Source organism: Linepithema humile, chromosome 1 (assembly GCF_040581485.1).
Source record: "Linepithema humile isolate Giens D197 chromosome 1, Lhum_UNIL_v1.0, whole genome shotgun sequence".
NCBI lineage: Eukaryota > Metazoa > Arthropoda > Insecta > Hymenoptera > Formicidae > Linepithema > Linepithema humile.
Window position 1 is genome coordinate 26885159 of NC_090128.1, and position 19237 is coordinate 26904395.

The 19237-nt window shown below is 47.5% G+C and overlaps 1 protein-coding gene across 4 annotated transcripts in view; it reads left to right on the forward strand.

Moving 5' to 3' along the window:
* LOC105668540 (discoidin domain-containing receptor 2-like) overlaps positions 1 to 19237 on the forward strand; it is a 190689-nt gene that overhangs the window by 131427 nt on the left and 40025 nt on the right. The gene's annotated exons all lie outside the window — the stretch shown is intronic.

Sequence of the window (19237 nt, forward strand, 5' to 3'; positions counted from 1 at the left end):
TTCACGGCGAAATTTGAGATAATGAATGCGTTAATTAAAAGAAAGCTCTCAAGCGTGGAATTTTCGATTTAGCCGAAACCGCGGAAGCGTTTAGAGCGCTCCTGGGCGGAATCGTAACCGTTTCTATTTCCCGTTTCGCTTATGCGATAAGGTCGTCCCGTCCCCGAGTTATGCGCACTTTGAAAAAGTATTTGCATTGGACTAGTAGCTCCGGAAGCGCAAAGCCGCTCCCGCTTGTTTTTCCCTGTCGGGCTCTATTTGCATAGATCTTCAGAGGCCGGAAGGGGTCCTGCGCGGCCGAATTGAATTTGCAATATTATTTCGCTTCGACCCCACGTACTTTGGTGAATTCCTGGCGCCGTTTGGCAAAACGACCTTTACGCCCGCCATCGTGTGCCTCGAGCGAGCGCCAGGATATACGCGTTCGCGTATATTTTATTTATGGTTTCGCGATACACCAGATGATGAAAACCGGGAACACGGTGGGCCGCCGGCCCCGTGGAATAGCCGTCCCGCTGACGGGCGGGGGGAGAAGCGCGGGGCGCGACGAAGTGTTTCCGTTGCGCGCAGATATACCGGCGCGATGGGGCGCTGCTCCACATTCGAAGCGTCGGAAATAAAAGCGGCAAAAAATACTTGGCGATTATCGCCACTCTGCGGCTCGCCACGAGCACGGCGATATCGTTACTTCCATACGCGCGTTTTAATGCCGCGCGACGCGGCCGCGAGATACGCCCGAATGCTCTTTATAATTTTTTCTCTGCGCTGGCTATTTCAGCGTAATTAACGTTAAAACCGTTATATTTTAGAATGCACCGCAAAAAATTTCCGATACGGCTTTTATAGCGTTTAGCGTGCGTTTATGAAGACCAGCCGGCAGTGTATTTGCGTAGCGCGATTATATGGGGTTGTTTTTAATAAACGGATAATAATTATACGTTTGCGGCAGATTTCTATAATTGATATCAAACATATATTCTGATTATCCGGGAGTTTAATTGTCGATCCAGCTTTCATTTAGATGGCATAATTGACGCGAAAGTCACTGCATATTTAAAAATTTTCCGCATTTCCAGCGCACTTATGCTCGTTGCATTTGGTATTCATGACACACGTGCGTACGCACGTAGCTAATAAAGTTGTAAAAAGTCAATTTTTCTAGTTAAAACTTGAGGTAAATTGCATTCGCGATGCGTCATCATGAAGAATACGGCAGAATTGATCCTGTGCTGGGAAATTACCATTACTCGAGCCGTACGTACGCTGAGAAGTTTGTTATAACGTATTAAACTACTGCAAGTTTTACTTTACCTTGAAACTTTCTCAGCTACGGTATCTGTCAGTTAACGAGCTGTTGCGATCGTAAATGCGATTACGATGACACGGACGGTGCAATTGTACTCGACAATGATACTTCTGGAGATCTCTTATTCTACATTTATCGCAAATAAATGATATACTTTTTCTTTATATTTATATCGTAACAATTTTTATTTATTATAGATTTAGAACGAAATGAATAAAAGTGAATAAAAAAATAACCTACCATAAAATCCACTGAGGAAGTTAAAATAAATTGTTAAATGCGCAATGACCTTTCCGTTAATTAAATGCCTAACGTGCGCTGCGTAAATGAGGAATAAATCAACAATTTAATTTGCAGGATAATTAGAAAGTATACTCAGTGTTAATTGCGAATACAAAAATCTCTCCATCGTCCTGGCCGCGCGTAGAAACGAGTTCGTCGAAAAATCCAAAACGCGCCGGGAGCGATCGTGCTCGAGATTGGCAGTGTCGGGAAACTCCCACCGCCTTATGAGTGTATTTACTCCCGCATTATGTGGAGCGCAAAAAGGACGACAAATTCGACGCGCGCGGTTCCCGACCAATCGTTATCCCGCGCCCGACGAGGTGGTTAAGTGTGAACGCAATTACCGCCGTAACCACCTACGGTGGTATCGAATAACACGTATTAAGAGAGGCGGGAGGAAAGAGGAAGAAGCCGGGAGAGAAAGAGAAAGAGAGGAGGTCGGCGAGAGAGGCCGGCACTAACGAGCAAGCCAGGATACCGCCAGGTAACGCTTACAAAGCAACCTCCTTCCTCGTTTCCTCCCCTGGCATTCTCTCTCCGTCCCTCCCTCTCTCCCTTTTGCTCCAGTTTTCTGTCCTTCTCTCTCTCTCTCTCTCTCTCTCTCTTTCTCTCTCTCTCTCTCTCTCTTTCTCCCTGCCGCTATCTCTTTCCCGTTCTGCCGTGCGAACGCGTTCATCTTCGGTCATTGATCGCAATCTCTCGCTAACGAGCTTACCGCCGGGTGCGAAAATCTTACCTGGGGCACCGCCTGCCCCGACCTGTAGCTCCTCCGTCGTCGCCGTCGTCGTGATCGTCGTCATAGTTTGCTTCTTGCTTTTATTTCCCGTTGCTGCTTCTTGTTTCCACCGGCACTTACCTGCATGTTCGATGATAATCGGTGCCAGCGGGACGGCTGCTGCCGGCGCCGTTGGTCCAGCGGCGAAAGCAACGTGATCTTTATTTACAGAATCGATCGGCCGAGGTAAACGCCATTATCATTTAAGTCTCGTCAGCGTGCAGGTGCATGCCGCGAGATCGGCGCTAATCGATCACGCTCGCTCTGGCATACTAACTCCGCCTCTAATGCGCGTTTCATATAATAATCCGGATAGCGCGTTATCCTTCGTGAAATAATAAATAATATTTTTTTCACGTGTACCATTGTACCTGTAATTATACTGTGGACTATTTTCAGACAGCGTCGTTATTACATCTGGGTTTTCACCGGCGTGTGGATGTTCCGTTCCGTTGCAATAGCATTTTTAATTACATAACTAACCGTCGCGTGGTGCACGCGAATGTTATTTACGACCGGATAGGCTTTCTGCCGCCAGCGGCCGTAGAATTCCCAGATCGGTACTAATTGATCGCAGATTACGTGTTATTTAGTGCGCGTAATAGCATGTTTCGATGGCCGCATGAATAACTATGTGCGGCTCCGCCGAAAGAAGAGTCTCGGATCGCGAGGAACAATGCAGCGGATGAGTGGTGTGAGAAAGTGGTTAATTATTTTACACTTATTTCAGTAGATTCGTCCCTTCGAACGTTATTTTTGTGACTTTTCTCGCGTCATCGGTCAGCGAGATGGAGGCCCTGCGTTAGCCCCGATTACGTCAGTTCCGAAAGAGCATCATAAGAGCGCAATCGAATCTACTGACCCTGGGGTCGCGTCTAATCACGGAAATGGCAATGTCACCGTCGGCGGACGACCCCCTAGGATCGGTTTCGACACTGAATTACATTGCCTTGAAATCTTAAGGGGGATGCCCGCGACACAATGTCGTGCACGCCCACGCAGATGGCGCGTTCGGGGTGTAGTAGTTAATTTCCTCTGTCCAAACAGCGCTAATCCCGAGTGACATAAGCCAACTGACGGCGAGAGTCGTATACCCTAAACAGAGACGAGGGTATGCGGGCGACTGTATGAGAAGTAGTGCGAGCGAGAGCCGGGAAGCTAGTTTCATACCCACGAAAGTGAGAAGAGAAGCTGCCACTATCAGTCCCGCCTGTCTCGTCCGTTCTCTCCGCACGGGGATCAAGATAGATTCGTTAAGTCACTTTTCCATGAGTTGGCGATCCTGCCTTTCTCGTAGGACGCACGGGTTGTGGAGATTTGTAGGTTCTCACACGATTCACCGTCACTTCATCACCGAACACGTGTACCTGAGATTTTTTGTTGCAAGAATGTCGTTGCCTATTAAATTTCAGTCAGATTAGATTTCAGATTCAATGAACGATTCTTTAATTATGCACTAATTAACATAATTTAATATTAAATTATACAAATTGATATTAATCAAGCGCGGTTTTATTTTATTTCACTTTATGCTGTTTGTGGCGCCTACGGGATTACAACTCCGAATCCTTACGTTTGTCGAGCGGAGATAATTTAATAATCGAACGAGCTTACCGTGAAGTTCGATTGTAATTATGCTGTCTCGTCCGGATGGATATAATTGTAGTAGCGTTCCGCTGCGCTATCCTCAACAGGTTTTGAAGACAAATTCAAAAAGGGCGCCACCTGCCTGCACTCAGGCTGCGCCCCGTTGTCTTGACGATCATCATTAGTTCAAAGTCAACAAATCTGGAGAAAATGGGATAGAACAAAAAGAAAAAAGGGGGGGAGGGATTCTCCATCCGGACGAGACAGCATAATTACAATCGAACTTCACGGTAAGCTCGTTCGATTATTAAATTATGCAAGGTCTCGTCCGGATGGATATAATTGTAGATATTCAAAGCACAGATTTGTTGTAGATTCCGTACGATGCAAAATAAAACATTGTTTATTTGGATTAAACTGACCATATATAAGTAAGAATAAATGCAAAGGTTGCGTACAAGTATAGATGTTTCACAAATAAAAAATGCATATGCCGTAAAATTTAAAAGACCTTAAGTACTACTCAAGACTGTGTCCTGAAACGAAGCGCCCTTAAGAAGCGGGCGATTATAAAAGCGAGCAAAGATGTCCGAGGAACTGCTCCAGCCAGCCGTACGCCTGATCTCGTCCACACTAACACCTCTACTAGCGGCGAGGGAAGTTGAAGCGTGACGAGTAGAGTGTGCGGAAAAGATACTAGTATCAATTCCGGCTGAGCCTAGCAACTCCTTAACCCAGCGAGCTAATGTCTGAGCTGTCACAGGCCTATGCGGGGTCCGAAGAGAAATGAAAAGAGCTGTACAGCTTTCACTGCGCAAGGCGGATGTGAATTGCAGATAAAACTTCAACAGAGAAAAAATACAGAGCTCTGGCCTACTTTGGAAGGGCCTAAATGAGAGCAAAGGCTGAGATCTGCCGATTCCCGAGGTCTTTAAACGCGAAGGGATTTTAATGATTAAGGAGTCTGCGAAATGAATATTAGAGATCTGGATGGCTGCAAGCGTCTGCATCCTCTGCGCGGTAGTGAGAGCAAGAAGTGTGATGAGCTTTCTAGATAAACATTCTAGAGAAAGGCTTTCGTGGGGATATAGAGAGGCCAGATAGTTAAGAACTGGAGCTGGATCCCAGACGTAGTCGTAGCGAGGGCGTTGAGGTTTCAAGGCCGCAACTCCTCGAAAGAATCTCTTAACGAGAGGGTGAGAGCCTACCTCATTCGTCGAAATCAGCGATATAGCTGAACGGTATGAGTTTAGGGTGGCGTAGGATCCTACCCCTAAAAGCTGGGATGATAAAAAATCCAAGAAGACCGGTACTGACGGAGTGAAACAGATAATGTCCTTTTCTTTGCAGAAATTCCACCAAAGCTTGATAGGCTTTGCATATTGGGCTATAGTAGCCTCGGAAAGAGAAGCAAGCATTGTAGCTATTGCCTGGGATGGGGTTCCTCTGTAGGCAAAGGCCTGCCGGATAGCTTCGCGGCAACCAGGGTAATCCTGTCCCAGGCTGGGTGAAATTGCCTGAAAGGAGATGACAACATATTAATGTTGGGTTTGAAGCAGATAGGACGACTGACCCTAATGCGATTAAATAAAGGGAACCATGGTTGGGCTGGCCACCACGGCACGACAATCACCCCCTCAGCTTCGTCGGAGATAATTTTGCGTAGAACCTTTAAAATCAAGATAAAAGGGGGAAATGCATAGAAATAAAAATCACCCCAGTGTAACGAAAAGGCGTCAACTGCCCCTGCGAGAGGATCTGGAAGCCAAGAGACAAATCTAGAGCATTTGTTATTGATAGATGATGCAAATAAGTCGATATCGAACTGCCCGAAACGACGATTGATTATAGTAAAAAATCGATTTTCTAAAGTCCATTCAGTCCCCTCGGAGATTACCCTAGACTCGGCATCTGCCTCGCAATTTTGGGCTGAAGGAATGTAAGCAGCATAGATAAAGATATTCCGGTCTGCACACCAAGTCCAAATTTCCCTAGCTAAACTGGATAAAAGTGGAAATCTTATGGAGCCCATGCGATTGATGTAAGACAAAGCTGTAGAGTTATCTACTCTGAGAAGAATGCTGGAGTTTGAAAGCTGCGCCGCAAAACACCGAAGAGCGTGGAAAACGGCTAGAAGTTCCAGATAATTAATATGGAACTGCTTCTCTTCTGGTGACCAAAATCCATGCGAACGTCCCCTGCTACATACAGCACCCCATCCTGTGAGGGAGGCGTCAGAGAAGATCTCAAGGGTGAAGAGACCTGATCTGATGGGATTCTCTTGAGATTTGTCCGCAAAAATGTTCTTCCACCAGTGGAGATCCTCCCTGATCAATGAAGGAAGAGACATTTGGGCCTCGAAGTCGCCTCCTGCGGACGTAAGGGCCAAAAATTTCACCCTTTCTAAAATTTTTGTGTGTAGCATGCCGTACTGAACGGCTGGGCAAACTGAAATCAAAGAGCCTATAAAACTGGCTAAATAGCGAATTTTACAACTGTCCCTGGTAAGAATATCCCAGGTCCTCTGGAATAATTTTTCCCTTCTGTCAGGGGGGATGGAGACTGTAAAAGATGTTGTATCAAAAAGAAATCCAAGGAAGCGACAAGATCTTGTTGGGCTGAAAACGCTCTTGCGTACGTTTATGAGAAAACCTAAAGATAACAGTAACTGCCTAGTTGCTCTGATATTCTTTCGGCATTGATTATACGATGGTGCTATGAGGAGAAAATCGTCCAGATAGATCACCGAAGAGAAGCCCTTAACCCTGAGGAAATATGCGACTGGCCTTAAAATTTTAGTAAAGATGTAAGGAGCCGACGCCAGGCCAAAGGGTAGGACACGAAATTGGTAGAGTTGACCAAGAAAACGAAAGCGAAGGAATTTCCTATCGTTCTGGTGTACCGGAACGAGGAGGTACGCGTCCTCCAGATCAATGGAGGCAAGATAATCACCTGGAGAAATTAGGCGAATTACAGTCTTCCAGTCCTCCATCTTGAAATGCGGTGCATGAATAAACCGATTGAAGCCCTTCAGGTTGAGTATAAATCTGTAACCTCCAGAGGGTTTTTCAATTAGGAAAAAAGAGGACAAATATTGACCCTCGCAGTCCACAGTCGGCTCTATTGCTCCCTTAGTTAAAAGTCTGGCAATCTCCTGGGAACAGCGCTGCTCCTCGAGGTAGGTTAAGAGAACAGAAGGTTCTCTAGTCTGAGAGGGTGGTTGCTGGATGAAGGGTAGCCTATACCCCGAAATGGCTTGTAAAATCCTTGAATTCGAAGTAATTGTTTCCCATTGGGGTCGAAAACGGGCCAATCTGCCGCCCACAATTACCTCAGCGTTGACTAGTGTCTCCTCGACCTCGAATGAGACCTGGGATAGTACGGACGGCGATTTGTGCTCGCCCCTGGCCTCCTGGATGCCGTCCTCGAGCGAGGCACAGGGGCTCGGGCATTTCCCGAACTAGACGGCGCTGCACGTACTGGCTGAGAGATCGGCTGCTGAAGCCGTCTGGATATCTGCAACGGGGCTCTGATGATTTCCTTAGATGATTTCTGCATTGCTGCAACCTTCTTTATTTGATCTCCGAAGGAGGTTCCGAAGAGGAGTTCATCTGAAGGGATAGCATTCGCCGTGTCCTTGGCTGCGAGGTTAAGTGCGGGCATGATTTGTGCCCGTCTAGATTTAGACAATCGATGGAAAAGGTCAGCCAGGATTTTGGCACCATCGTTAACTTTAGCCACTGCTGAACGGACCTCCGGGGTGAGAGATGATTGATTGGTCGGGCAGAGAAAATCTGAAATAGCCTCGCCAAGGGCGCAAAGGGCTCTGCCAAGCTGTTCTTGATTTTTGCGGGCAAAATCATCCCTCTTGATAACAGAATTCCCTTTGAGAGCCACACTGCATTCTTGATTTAATGCGGGGGCTTTGAGAAACGCCGCTGTTTCTGGGGGAGAGTATTTTTTAAAAAGTAGTTCACGTTGATCCGTGACTAGGCCAGAACGCGCGAGATTCTGCCACGTCTGGGTTACCATCTCGTTCCAGACAGAAACTTTCTCAATGTCTCGCTCTCCAAACAATTGTTTGGCCAGAGAGTCGGCGGTGATCTCGCCGGAGACAGAGATATCCGGGAGTGAGCTAGGCTGAAGCAAACCATGCTCAGGGCCTGCGGGGGGTAACTCCTCCTCACCTGCATCACTTACCACTGCAATAGACGTACGAAGTTGATGAGACTGTCTAGGAACGCAGGTTGTGTCGTCATGCCGCCTGTATTTCGCAAATACAGATCCAGCAGTATTCATACACACCTGATGGGTCCGCTGGCACCAGGGGTGCCTCGAGACTGATATCCGAGTTAGATCTCGAAAGAATGCGTGACCCTTGAATCATCTGCGGGGACGCAGAGACAATAGATTGTTGCGGGGAGGGGCGACGGGGTGCCCTAACCTCACTTTGTGAGAGGATGTCAATTAGGCGTGACATTTTTTCCTCCAAACCCGCAATCTTATCTGCAGACGGTGACCTCCTTCTCTTTCTGGATCTGTGAGACGTCTTTCCCATCTCTGAAAAAGCAAGAAATCACACTATTGAGAACTAAGAAAAAAGTACGAGTTGAGGAATCGCACAACAGGAAAACAATGATGATCGTCAAGACAACGGGGCGCAGCCTGAGTGCAGGCAGGTGGCGCCCTTTTTGAATTTGTCTTCAAAACCTGTTGAGGATAGCGCAGCGGAACGCTACTACAATTATATCCATCCGGACGAGACCTTGCATAATAAGAGTATCTATTCTTCTTTATAACGCAATTCGTAGAAGCGAGTTTGCTTGAACCCTGCAGCGAAAACCATTCCAGCCCCTTCGTAAGACCGGCGCTTTACTCGTATCCTTTCCCTAGCTCGCGCACCGGAGAGTATACATCGTAAACGGATTTATAGGACGCCGCGTGTGACACGCCGTCATCCCATTACGGATCATCGTAAGCCTATTTGTTTAGGATCCGAACGGGCATGAGCTTAGATCGTCGCCTAATTGTCTGACTGATGCAGCCTGCAACCTGACGTCGCGATTGGCCGGCTCCGCCTTTACCCTCGTCCTTTTACCCGGGGCCTCTTTCCGTGACGCGCCACTTTTGTTAGCGTCACGAGAAGCAGATGCACTAACGCCGAGCCGTACACCACGGTATTTACTTTACTAACAAGGCGAGAGTAGACTCTTTCTAGGTGCCGTGCTGATAGAACGCGGAACCGAAGGGCGGACGCGGAACCTCGGCGAAGAGAATGAAAGAGGGATAGCGCGGAGTGAGGGCTGAGCGATGGGTCCACTCTAAATATATATCTCCGCGCGCCGGTTGTACGGCGGAAAGTGACGAGGGGAAGAAAATATCTCCCTCGTTTCGTGACGATGAGGGAAAAACGATGATGCCACCTGCCTCTCGTGTGCGCGCGCGCGTTTTAATTAATAGGCACGAAAACGCGACGTTTAGCGAGCTACACGAGCCGGACGTTGCTATGATGATCACCGGCCCGATGTCGGGCGTTGAGAAGTTAATTGAGCCGAAGGATTAATTAGGCGGTAAGACAGCCTGGTGGGGAGGAGATGGATAGCCCTCGAAGTAACTTCGTGAGGGAACTTACGTCAGTATATCGGAGACTGTCATCGTCGTGTCGCGCTTTAAACCGACGCGCGACATCTTACTACGTGCTCCGTTTTTATTCCTACGCTCGCGGAGAAAAGTGATATATCAAACTAGCTTCTTGATCTTGTCAGTTTTACCGAAGCACAACCGGCTCTTGTTTTACGCGCTCATCGACCGCGGGCATGTTGTGGTCACGATGATCATGACGCGCATGCCGAGGCTGACGTTGCTTGTCGATGGCGCTTATCGGACATCTTCCGAGACTAATTGATCGTGTGTCTAACCGCGATCATCTATTCGTCTGTTATCCGTCAAGCGATCGACGCGAGATCGATGGATCGACATCTCGGCTCGTTTAATACAGGTCGATCGTGTAAGATGCGATCTCGAAAGCGCGGCACGACACGCCGCGCCGATCCTCTCCCCTCCGTTGGCGATAAACAAATGCGCGGGAGCGTATTTTCAGCGCGAGTCAATTTACATATGAATCCGATTAACTTCAATGAAATAATTTACCCGCAATCGGCCCCAAAACTCATTGCGCGATTAATTAAACTCAAACGAAATCAAGCCATTAGCCGAGTTTGTTTCAGTTAAAAATGTCGAAATGCTGCCGCGGCGACGTTCAATACAAATAATTTGCGGCCGGCGCATTTGCATATACGCGCGAGAACTTGGTCGCCGCGAATATGGCCGGACGGCGACGGGTGGGAGCTTCGCGAAGGAGAACTCGAAAGTAAAATAAAAGTTTGCTTCATTAAGGACTAGTTACCATGAAGACATTGAACTGACGTGCCCATCTCCCTTCCGACTTCCTCCCTTCTCTCCTCGCTTCGCGCACGCTTTTCGTCTAGCTACCAGCATCATTCCAGTTGGCGAACTCTCGTCTCCGCGACGGAGAGAGAAAAAAAGAAGACGCGAAGAAATTCTCGAGTCAGAAAGTTCCGCTGCTTACGGCAAACGATTCGGCTCAAAATTACACAGCCGGATTTGGTGAGATCAAGAAACTCAGACCTCCGTCTGGTCGATCTTTTTTCATCAGCGCGCTCGCGCGAACGCCGTTCTAATCGGTCATCAATCAAAAGGCGGTGGGTCCGCTGCGTAATTAATTCCTTAATCATAAAACTTTCCCAAGAGTGCTTACGTCTGAAGCGGTTTCGCGTCTCTGTTGGAGTTTCTACTCCGCCTCTCGAATGTCAGCGATTCTCTGGAAACGCGCGACGACGCGGCGAACGAACGCTCACATGCTCACATGGCACGGTTTCGTTGAACTTCGTGCCCCTTTCCTCTCTTTCCCCCCCCCCCCCTTCCTCCTCCTCCTCTCACTCTCGTCTCGTCTCTTTAAGCCTCATTATCTCCTGCAAACAACGCTTCCGCCTAAGGACGATGGCAAAACAGATATTTGTTAATGACATTCATTAACTTCTGCCTGCGTGACGGACGAGAATTAAATCATCCTCGTTCTTCCGACAGTCTTATTAGTCACAAGGCATCTTTGTAATTTATAAATATCGGCTAACGTCGAAAACTTTTCAGAGATACGCCAAGTGAAAACGATTCGCAAATTACGGGCGCGCAAAATGATATTCGTTTCACGCTCGTTTCAATTGCCCGTCACGGGTTTCGTAATTGCCGACGATTCGCGCATAACGGGAACCTTTTCTTTAATCTGCCCCGATAACTCGGCGGCATGCCACTTTACGATCGGCGACGTCGCATCAACGCCGTAACGCCGCGTTTGCACACTCGGTTGCTCCCGGCCGCTAAAGCGAGTTACTAAATTTAAACCGCCCCGTCGGCCGTTTCTCAAGTTTGCACGCTTGTCTGCTGTCCATGAGTCGTGCTCTGACGGACCAGATAATTGTCCGCTGTCGGATTAGCGAATATCGTTTCCAAGGTTCGGTCCCCCCGTTCCGCTTGCCAATTATCTCCCCCCACCCCCTCGCCTCCGCGAGCTCCACCTCCGCCAGACGATGCGGCGTCTTCAAGTTCGAGGGACCATTTGCCTGAAATGATTAACGGAGCGGTAGCTGAGGGAGCAACGCGAAACTATTTGGCCGGCCTAAAATTATGCTAGAAAAAAGCACGCCGGAACGGACGCGCGAATCCTCCAACCGACGCTTTGAGGGTAAGCGTCAAGTGCCGCTGATCTAAATTTACTGTCTGCCGTGTAAACGACACGACGGCCCCCTCGACGTACCGTAACATTCACGGCCAGACTGTTCGTACGAGTGTCGTGAACGGAGCTGTAAGTGACGGCGGCTTATCTATGCTCCGATTTCTCTCCATTCATCGCTGCTCGGTTCTGTCGTGAGCGCCGCAGCCGCGGTTGACCGCAATTTCGTGAAAGAAACGGCGTCTCCGTCTAGTTATTTTATCCGGCTCCGTTCACCTCCGCACTGCGAGACGCCCACCTGTTTGGCTTGTAATCAGCCGACAACCTGTGAGAGATCGTCAGATAGAAACGCGATACCGTGTTTAAGACAAGAGGTAACGACGCTTTACCGACATTTCGACAACACCTTCAATTGTTCGACTCGTCCTCTTTCGAATTTTCTTGCCCGCTTTATCTGAAACTGCCCATCAACACCCACCTGTTCGCGGAACGGTCGCGCGACGAATACATTTAGCGAAGATAAAGACGGAGGGGAAGCAGAGAGCGGGACATCTTCGTCCGGCGTAAACGGAATGATAAAGAGGCGAAACGAAGCGCATTACATGCACCGCGAGAGAAGCTCTTTGAAAGAGAACACACGTGACACAGTTCGTTGGAACCATATATTTCCGCCTGTTGGAAAACTCCATTCATATGCTGATTTCAATTAATCGAGTTGTAGTATTCGACTTTTGTCTGCGTAAATATATTTAAACTGCTGCAAAATTTGGAATTCTAATAAGTCTTTTCGAATTGGAGGCATCGTCGAAATTTCGGTTTTCGTGCCGCTGCTTGAGAAGAAAGAGTAGTGTAACGTGTAGCGCGCACCGCGCGCGGTATCCAACCGAATAGACGAAGGTACAAGAGCGAGAGAGGGGGGGAGCAGAGAGAAGGTCGAAGGTGGAGGAAGAAGAGGAGGTGGAGAAAGCAAGAGGGGTCCAGCGTGGAGTGCGCTTTCTGTTCGCTCATGCGAGAGAGCGCGAATGAGATTGCGCCGCGGCGGCCGGTACGCCACCACCGCCAATTGTAGCGCCGGAGAGCGAGGCAAGGTACCTCTCTTTCTCTCTCTTTTCCTCTCTCGCTCGTCTCTATGTCGCCCAGTCATCCACTCGTGCCCATTGCGTTTCCATTGTATCTCCCTTTTCTCTGCGAGCGGCGTTTTTATTGCCGGCGCTCGCGCTTTCGTGCGTAACGTCGGCCCGAGCCGACGCAATATTCGTCTCTTGCCTTGCACCGGACCAATCGCGAGCCTTCGTTTCCGCGCTTAGCCGAGCGCGAATGCAATTGCGTGCTGGAGCCTACCGATTACCGATTGCGCCGATTTCTTTCATCCCCCGCACATAAAGCCGTAGAGCTTATCAAAATCATCGGCAAGCGTTACAATGTAGAAACCTGTGCGCGGTCTAAAATCTGATTTATTGGATAAATTGCAATCGTGAACGTTTGTGTAGTGCTAAAAAAGCAAAATGTCGGAACATCGATGCCGCAAATAATTCTTTTTACTCGAATTAATCTTGAATTAAAATTTAAAAAAAAGTTTCGTCAATTTTTATATTTAAAGTGAGCGTCCTACATTTTCAGACTTCAATTTTTTTATCGCCAAAGTGTTTTTTAAACGTATCTGGAATTAGAACTGATCGGTGAAATATCAAAAGTCTATCGATCATCATTATTTAGTCTGAAAATAGAGACTTTATAAAATTCTGTGGTATATTTCGGGCGTATAAATCTATCTGGAAAGTGCGACAGAAAGAAAATTACGGACGATATTTTTCACAGCTTGCTGCCTGTCAAGTTGATTGTGACGTTACTATCGATTGAGAGTAAAATTGTCGGAACCATCGATCGTTAAAGTTTTCTCAAGCTACGAGGATATTTCAGTATATAGAGAGGATCGGATTATCCTCGTCTCTCGTGGGCGGAGAAACTAACGAAGGACTTTTAAGACGTCGCTTCTCAGGCTCCGTAACCTGCCCGAAGATAAAGACGGCGGCCAGCGTTTCCTTGGATCGAACTTTTTTCTTCTTTCCTTCTTTTGTCAGTTCTCCTTGACGGAGGGCGGATCGCGACCCTTCCAAGGAGATTAGCTTTACTTAAATAGCAACATCCTACTTGCCGATTCCTGCGATTTGGATTTTGCAGATAACGAATATTTTCCTCCTGAGATGCAATGCTTCTTAATATTTAACAGCGCTTTAGCGTTTCCGTAATAGTGAATAAATAATTTCTGTGTATTTTTCCTAAAAATGCATTGCATTTTATTCGATAAAAAATTTGTAAAGCATTAAAATATAAGAGGCAATATTTAAACAATTTAAAACAATATTTGAAAATAATTATAATTAAAAAAATATATGATAGCTTTCCTTTTTTATTTCATGATATTTTTGCCGCAAATTTTGATCGTGCTTGATCAGGAATCTTGGTTTCCTGGTCCGTAAATTGTTGGCGTCAAGTTTCATGTGGCTCGAACGCCTTTGTTCGCTGAAATCGCGGTAACGTATCAACACCTCGAGTCATCGCCCTACCAACGATCCGCGGCTCCCTTCCTCATAGTTGTCTAGTAATTCGAGACTCCTCGTTCTACCCCTGATTCGACCGGATCTCACGTTGCGTTTCGTTTCGGATGAACACGTGTCCGTGCATTTGTCCGTTTGAGAAACGTATGAAACGCCGACAGAGCTGACTTGCTTCGAACATTCCCGTTTGTAATGTGAGACGCGCCTTCATTACGAAGTTGCTTCGTTTTATTGTCCGGTAATATGTAAATACTATTATTTTTCTCTTTCAGGAATATTGCGCTTATCAGTCAACTATTACACATAAATAAATCAATGAAAAAAATGTTATTTTATTTAAATATACGAACCGTACAATAACTTATTTAACACTTCAATTATCTCGCATCATTCTGTTGTGTGAAAAAGGTGTAAGAACATTAAAATTGCGCGAAAATAATTTTTAATAATATTATTCAGTGTTGAGATTTTAATGGACCGTGTGAACTGTGTCGTAGCCGGTGTATTATTATAATAGACGTTTAAAGTGTTCCAGCTGACGCCGGTTTTCTAATTTACACCTACGTGCCAACCGATGCGTTTCAGTTTAGATTACGCTTTAAAATGTAATTAGAGCCTTGCAGTTTGCATAGTCGACGTAATCACGGCCGCAGCGGCAAATACGGCGTGCGCCCTTACTCACCACAATGCGTTAATTATCGCCGGGCCGAAAGTGAGCGCGTCGAAATTTACAATTCCGTTTAACGTGCCACGCACGAACGCGGCCGTGGGTGGGCTACGGTAGAAACGTCGACGCTTTCACGTGAAAACGAGCGGAACGATTTTCGAAAATCAACGTCACGCGCGTCGAGCGGACAAGGCAGGTGATCTGCCCGTCATGGACGGCCGTGTGAGCTGCTGCAGGGCGGTAGCATAGGTTTTTACTATTTATGCCATGACGCGGCTCGAAAATGCAATTGTTCTGGCGTTGGGTGCCGGGCGATGCAATTACGGGGGGAATTCTAGGCACGCCGGGTTTGATACCGAACAAACCCGCACGCCGCGGATACGCCGTGCCTTTGCACGAAAACAACCCCTCTGTCCCTCGGTTCGACGCCCTCCCCTATGGTGGAAGGAGGTGCCGACTGAAATTCCAGCCGGATGCGGCCCCCAAAAAGCGTCTGCCTCGACGAGGCACCGCTCGCGGCACATCGAGACGCGGTCCCTCTTCTACCATAAGTTATTATTGCTCGCAGCCGATCAATCGCGTAACCAGATTATAAACGCGCGCATGCCAATCAATTCGGGTCGGCAGTTCGTTAGAACTCGAGGGCAAGAAGTTTATCTTGCATTTGATCGACTTAAATTGCCCCAACACGCCGCTTCAAATTCGACATTCATATTCAATTACTTTTAACTATAAGATTTAATATCGGGATATTAAATTTTTTCTTATTTGTCGTGTGTAGTAAATATACAAATAAACGAGGAGTTCAGCGAATTTATAAAGGTTGTATCTCTGGAAGATTATGAAAGGTATTCAATTATAATTATACAGGGTATTTAATTTAAAATCGGCTTGTGCATAAAAGTTTTATGCACGAGCCGGTTTTAAATTGAACACTCTGTATAATTATAATATTATCTCTAGAAATTCCAGCATTGAAGAATTCTCGCGTTACTAGGGTACTCGTGTGCGTGTCATGTTTTATCGTATAAGGCTCTCTGCAGAGATAATATCTGATATAAAGCAGCCAGCTGGTATAAAATACATTGTAATCAAAATATCCGGATCAAATCCGAGCCAGCGTGCAACAAAAACCGTGCGTCGTTGTGGGAACACGAAACTTTACGCGTTACATTCCGTCCGGAATGAATCTCTAGTCTGGCTTTGAATAAAAAAAAAATAAAAAATAAAAAATGAAAAAAGAGAGACAGTTGTCGGAAAACTCGAATGGCGAGCAACATTTGTCTCGGTATGGAAAAAGTTCGGTGGTCGCCGCAACGTCTTTCGCGCTCGTCTCTCGAGACGCCGTCGCGCTAAAGTGCTTTCCGGCAGACGGCGTAGAACGGACGCGAAAAATAGCGCGGCCCGAGGCGATCTCTCTCTCTCCCGCGGACTTCCTAATCCAAATGGGAAGTTAAAAGGTGGCCGTTCGCGGCTACACGTATACGTTGTTACACGACGCGGTCGGTCGGACGGACGGAAATCCTCTTACGCCGCGCGGCGGGAGCGCGGAGGCGGTGGAACGAGGGGGCGCCGAATGGAACGCGAAAATGTTCCGGCAAAAGAGAGAGGGCGTCTAATAAGAATACCAATCGCAATAAAGTAGGATTTGCATTTGATAAGCATCGTAAAAAAGCGCAGCGTAAGGTCGTTACGTATACATCCGCGAACTACGACGGCCTACGCCGTCGCCCTGTTCCGCAGCCTGAAATACCTCGTTTGCCATAGCTCAAGTCTCACTCTCTCGCGATTCCCTCGGTCTACGACCGAGTCGCGAGGTGGCTTGGAAAAGGAAAAAACGACGCCGAGAATGGCCGCCGTATTGCTGACACCGCTCTGCGGATTATTGGAGTCGCGTGAAAATCCGCGAGGAAGTGCGGCCTCTTTTTTTTTTTTTAAGATCGTCGTAAATCGCCGAGTGGCAAACTTTTTCGCTCTCGTGTCGTAACCGACAGATACGGCGACATTACGACGTAATGCAACGTTATGTGACAGCGATGGGTCGCGTATCTCGTGGGTTAAGTTATTGAAGACACATGTGACGCAACGCGCGCGTGGTCGAAACGACGCTTCTCTTTCAAAAAAAAAATCAGCTGTGGGGTTACTCGAGCTCAAATAATGCGGGACGCGCGGATCAAGATGTCGCGGGTTACAGCAGTCCTGACGGGAAACTGGAAAACAAACAATGCAGGACGATTCATTCACGCGACTGTAGGCCAGACAGACAGCTGGACGCCCCGCAGGGATCGAACAGGAAGCCATTGTCGCTCACGATTCCCGAAACGTGCGGTGGGGGTCACGTGCGTTTTTTTTTTTTTTCATTTTTAGTTTCAAGCGGAACGTATATGCACGCGCGACGCATTGAGCCGCGTCGCGTGCAAATGTTGCTTTTTGAGCGATGCCGACGCGCACCGAAAAGTAATTATTGCGCACGCGACCATGCATAGAAACGTTGCTAATATACGGCCTTGCCTCTGACAGAAATAATATTGACCGGTCCGTTTGTTTCGTTTTTTTTTTTTTTTTTTGCATTCTAAACGTGCAATTTTTATCCGTGTGTAATAACACGTTTCAGTCGGTTTGCACTTTATTGCAATTAAATATTGTATCGCGATACAAGTAATAACAGTAATTAATGAAATAATTAAGATGCAAATAACGATACGCGAGGAAGATACGCGCATACGTTATCAAAATGATCAACCCCACTTTTGCTGCTAATGAGCTCTTCTTTAAACGTTCATCTGGCGCGACTTGTAGTCGTCTCACCTACGAGCCGGAAGCGGTTCTTCGGAGCCCTAACGAGATTAACCGGAAACCCATTCATCTCCTTCGCTCGGGATACGCGATATACTACGAAAACCTCGAAAATGAGAGGTAAAAAGGAGGGGACAGTTGTTTCGCAGCGGGGAATGGTAAAGCTCGGGACTTCTCTCGACACTCCTTTTCGCTAATAGCATGCACGCGACCATCCGGACCACACGTGCGCAATAATGGGTGACGCGTGGGTGTGTGTGTGTGTGTGTGTGTGTGTGTGTGTGCGCGCGCATGTTGCGTGTGTTGGTGGCAGCCGAGCAGAGCCAAGCGGAGCCGAGCCAAGCCGGTCGACCGAGCGTAGCTCAGGGGTCTGGTTCCCAAGTTTCTGCCGCTCCATCTGCTCCTTGTTACTCGCGGTTATTAATTAGCCCGGGTTGGTGAGGGAGCACGGGAGTCGCATCGACAACACCGCCGTCGAAATTATGCGACAACGCTCGAACATCGGTAACTCGATGCTCGACTTCGAAGCTGGCCGAGTCGATCTCGATGAAGACGCACAAATCTTTAAATGCGCTCCCGCGTGCGCGCGCGCATCCCCGGGGCTCGCAGAAGCCGATGTACCGGACGCCTCTCGCGTGAGCTCGCAAGGGCGCAATTAACTGTCGGAACGGAAAGTACATCGGTGCCTTCGAGTATCGTAAACGTTTCTCTCGCGTGTCCCGCCTCCGGCTTGTCCACCCGACACGAGATAAAACGTGTCCGCGTTGTCGAGCATCGCCAGACGAGTGCCGGGTGCGATAATTACTAGTTGTATTTCTCTCGAGCGCGAGTCGGAGAGCATTCGCCTGCGGAGATTTTAATTGGAGGATAATACGTCCTTTTACGGCGTAGCGTGAGGTTCGACTGCTCTGCGAAATCTCTGCGACGGAACGAAAACTGGCGGCAACTCTTGAACTATGAGACATTTATCATTAAAATAATTTTAATGATAATATAAAAACATTTTAAAGCGAGAATTTGACGACAAAAGCTGTTGAATATTATATCCAATTAAATATTAACATGAAATATTGCCGAATTGCAAAGTTTATTATTTATGTAATTAAATTTAAAATAATGATAAATAATGATGACGATGAAAATAATTGAATTGTGAAAATTTCTGAATTTTGCATTTCTGCTCTATCTATTTCTTTTTCGTTGAACGAATGCTCCGACTGATTATCAGCGGATCGATATAAATGCAAGAGAGGCACACCGAGGACAGTGGACATGGAATGATTCACCGCTCGCAGCCACGAACAACACGCACGACAAGCATTCGGGTTTCATCGAAACGGTCTCCCCGCGTCATCGTGGAGATGCACCGACGGGGGTTTGCACGGTTCCACCGGCGTCGTATCTGCCCCCGCATTCTCTCCAAATCTCCCGACGCCGGTGCAAGCGGCCTCGAGCGGCGAGCCCGCCCGCAGAAATGTAAATACCGGTCGGCCAATCAGTCTGATTGGTCCCA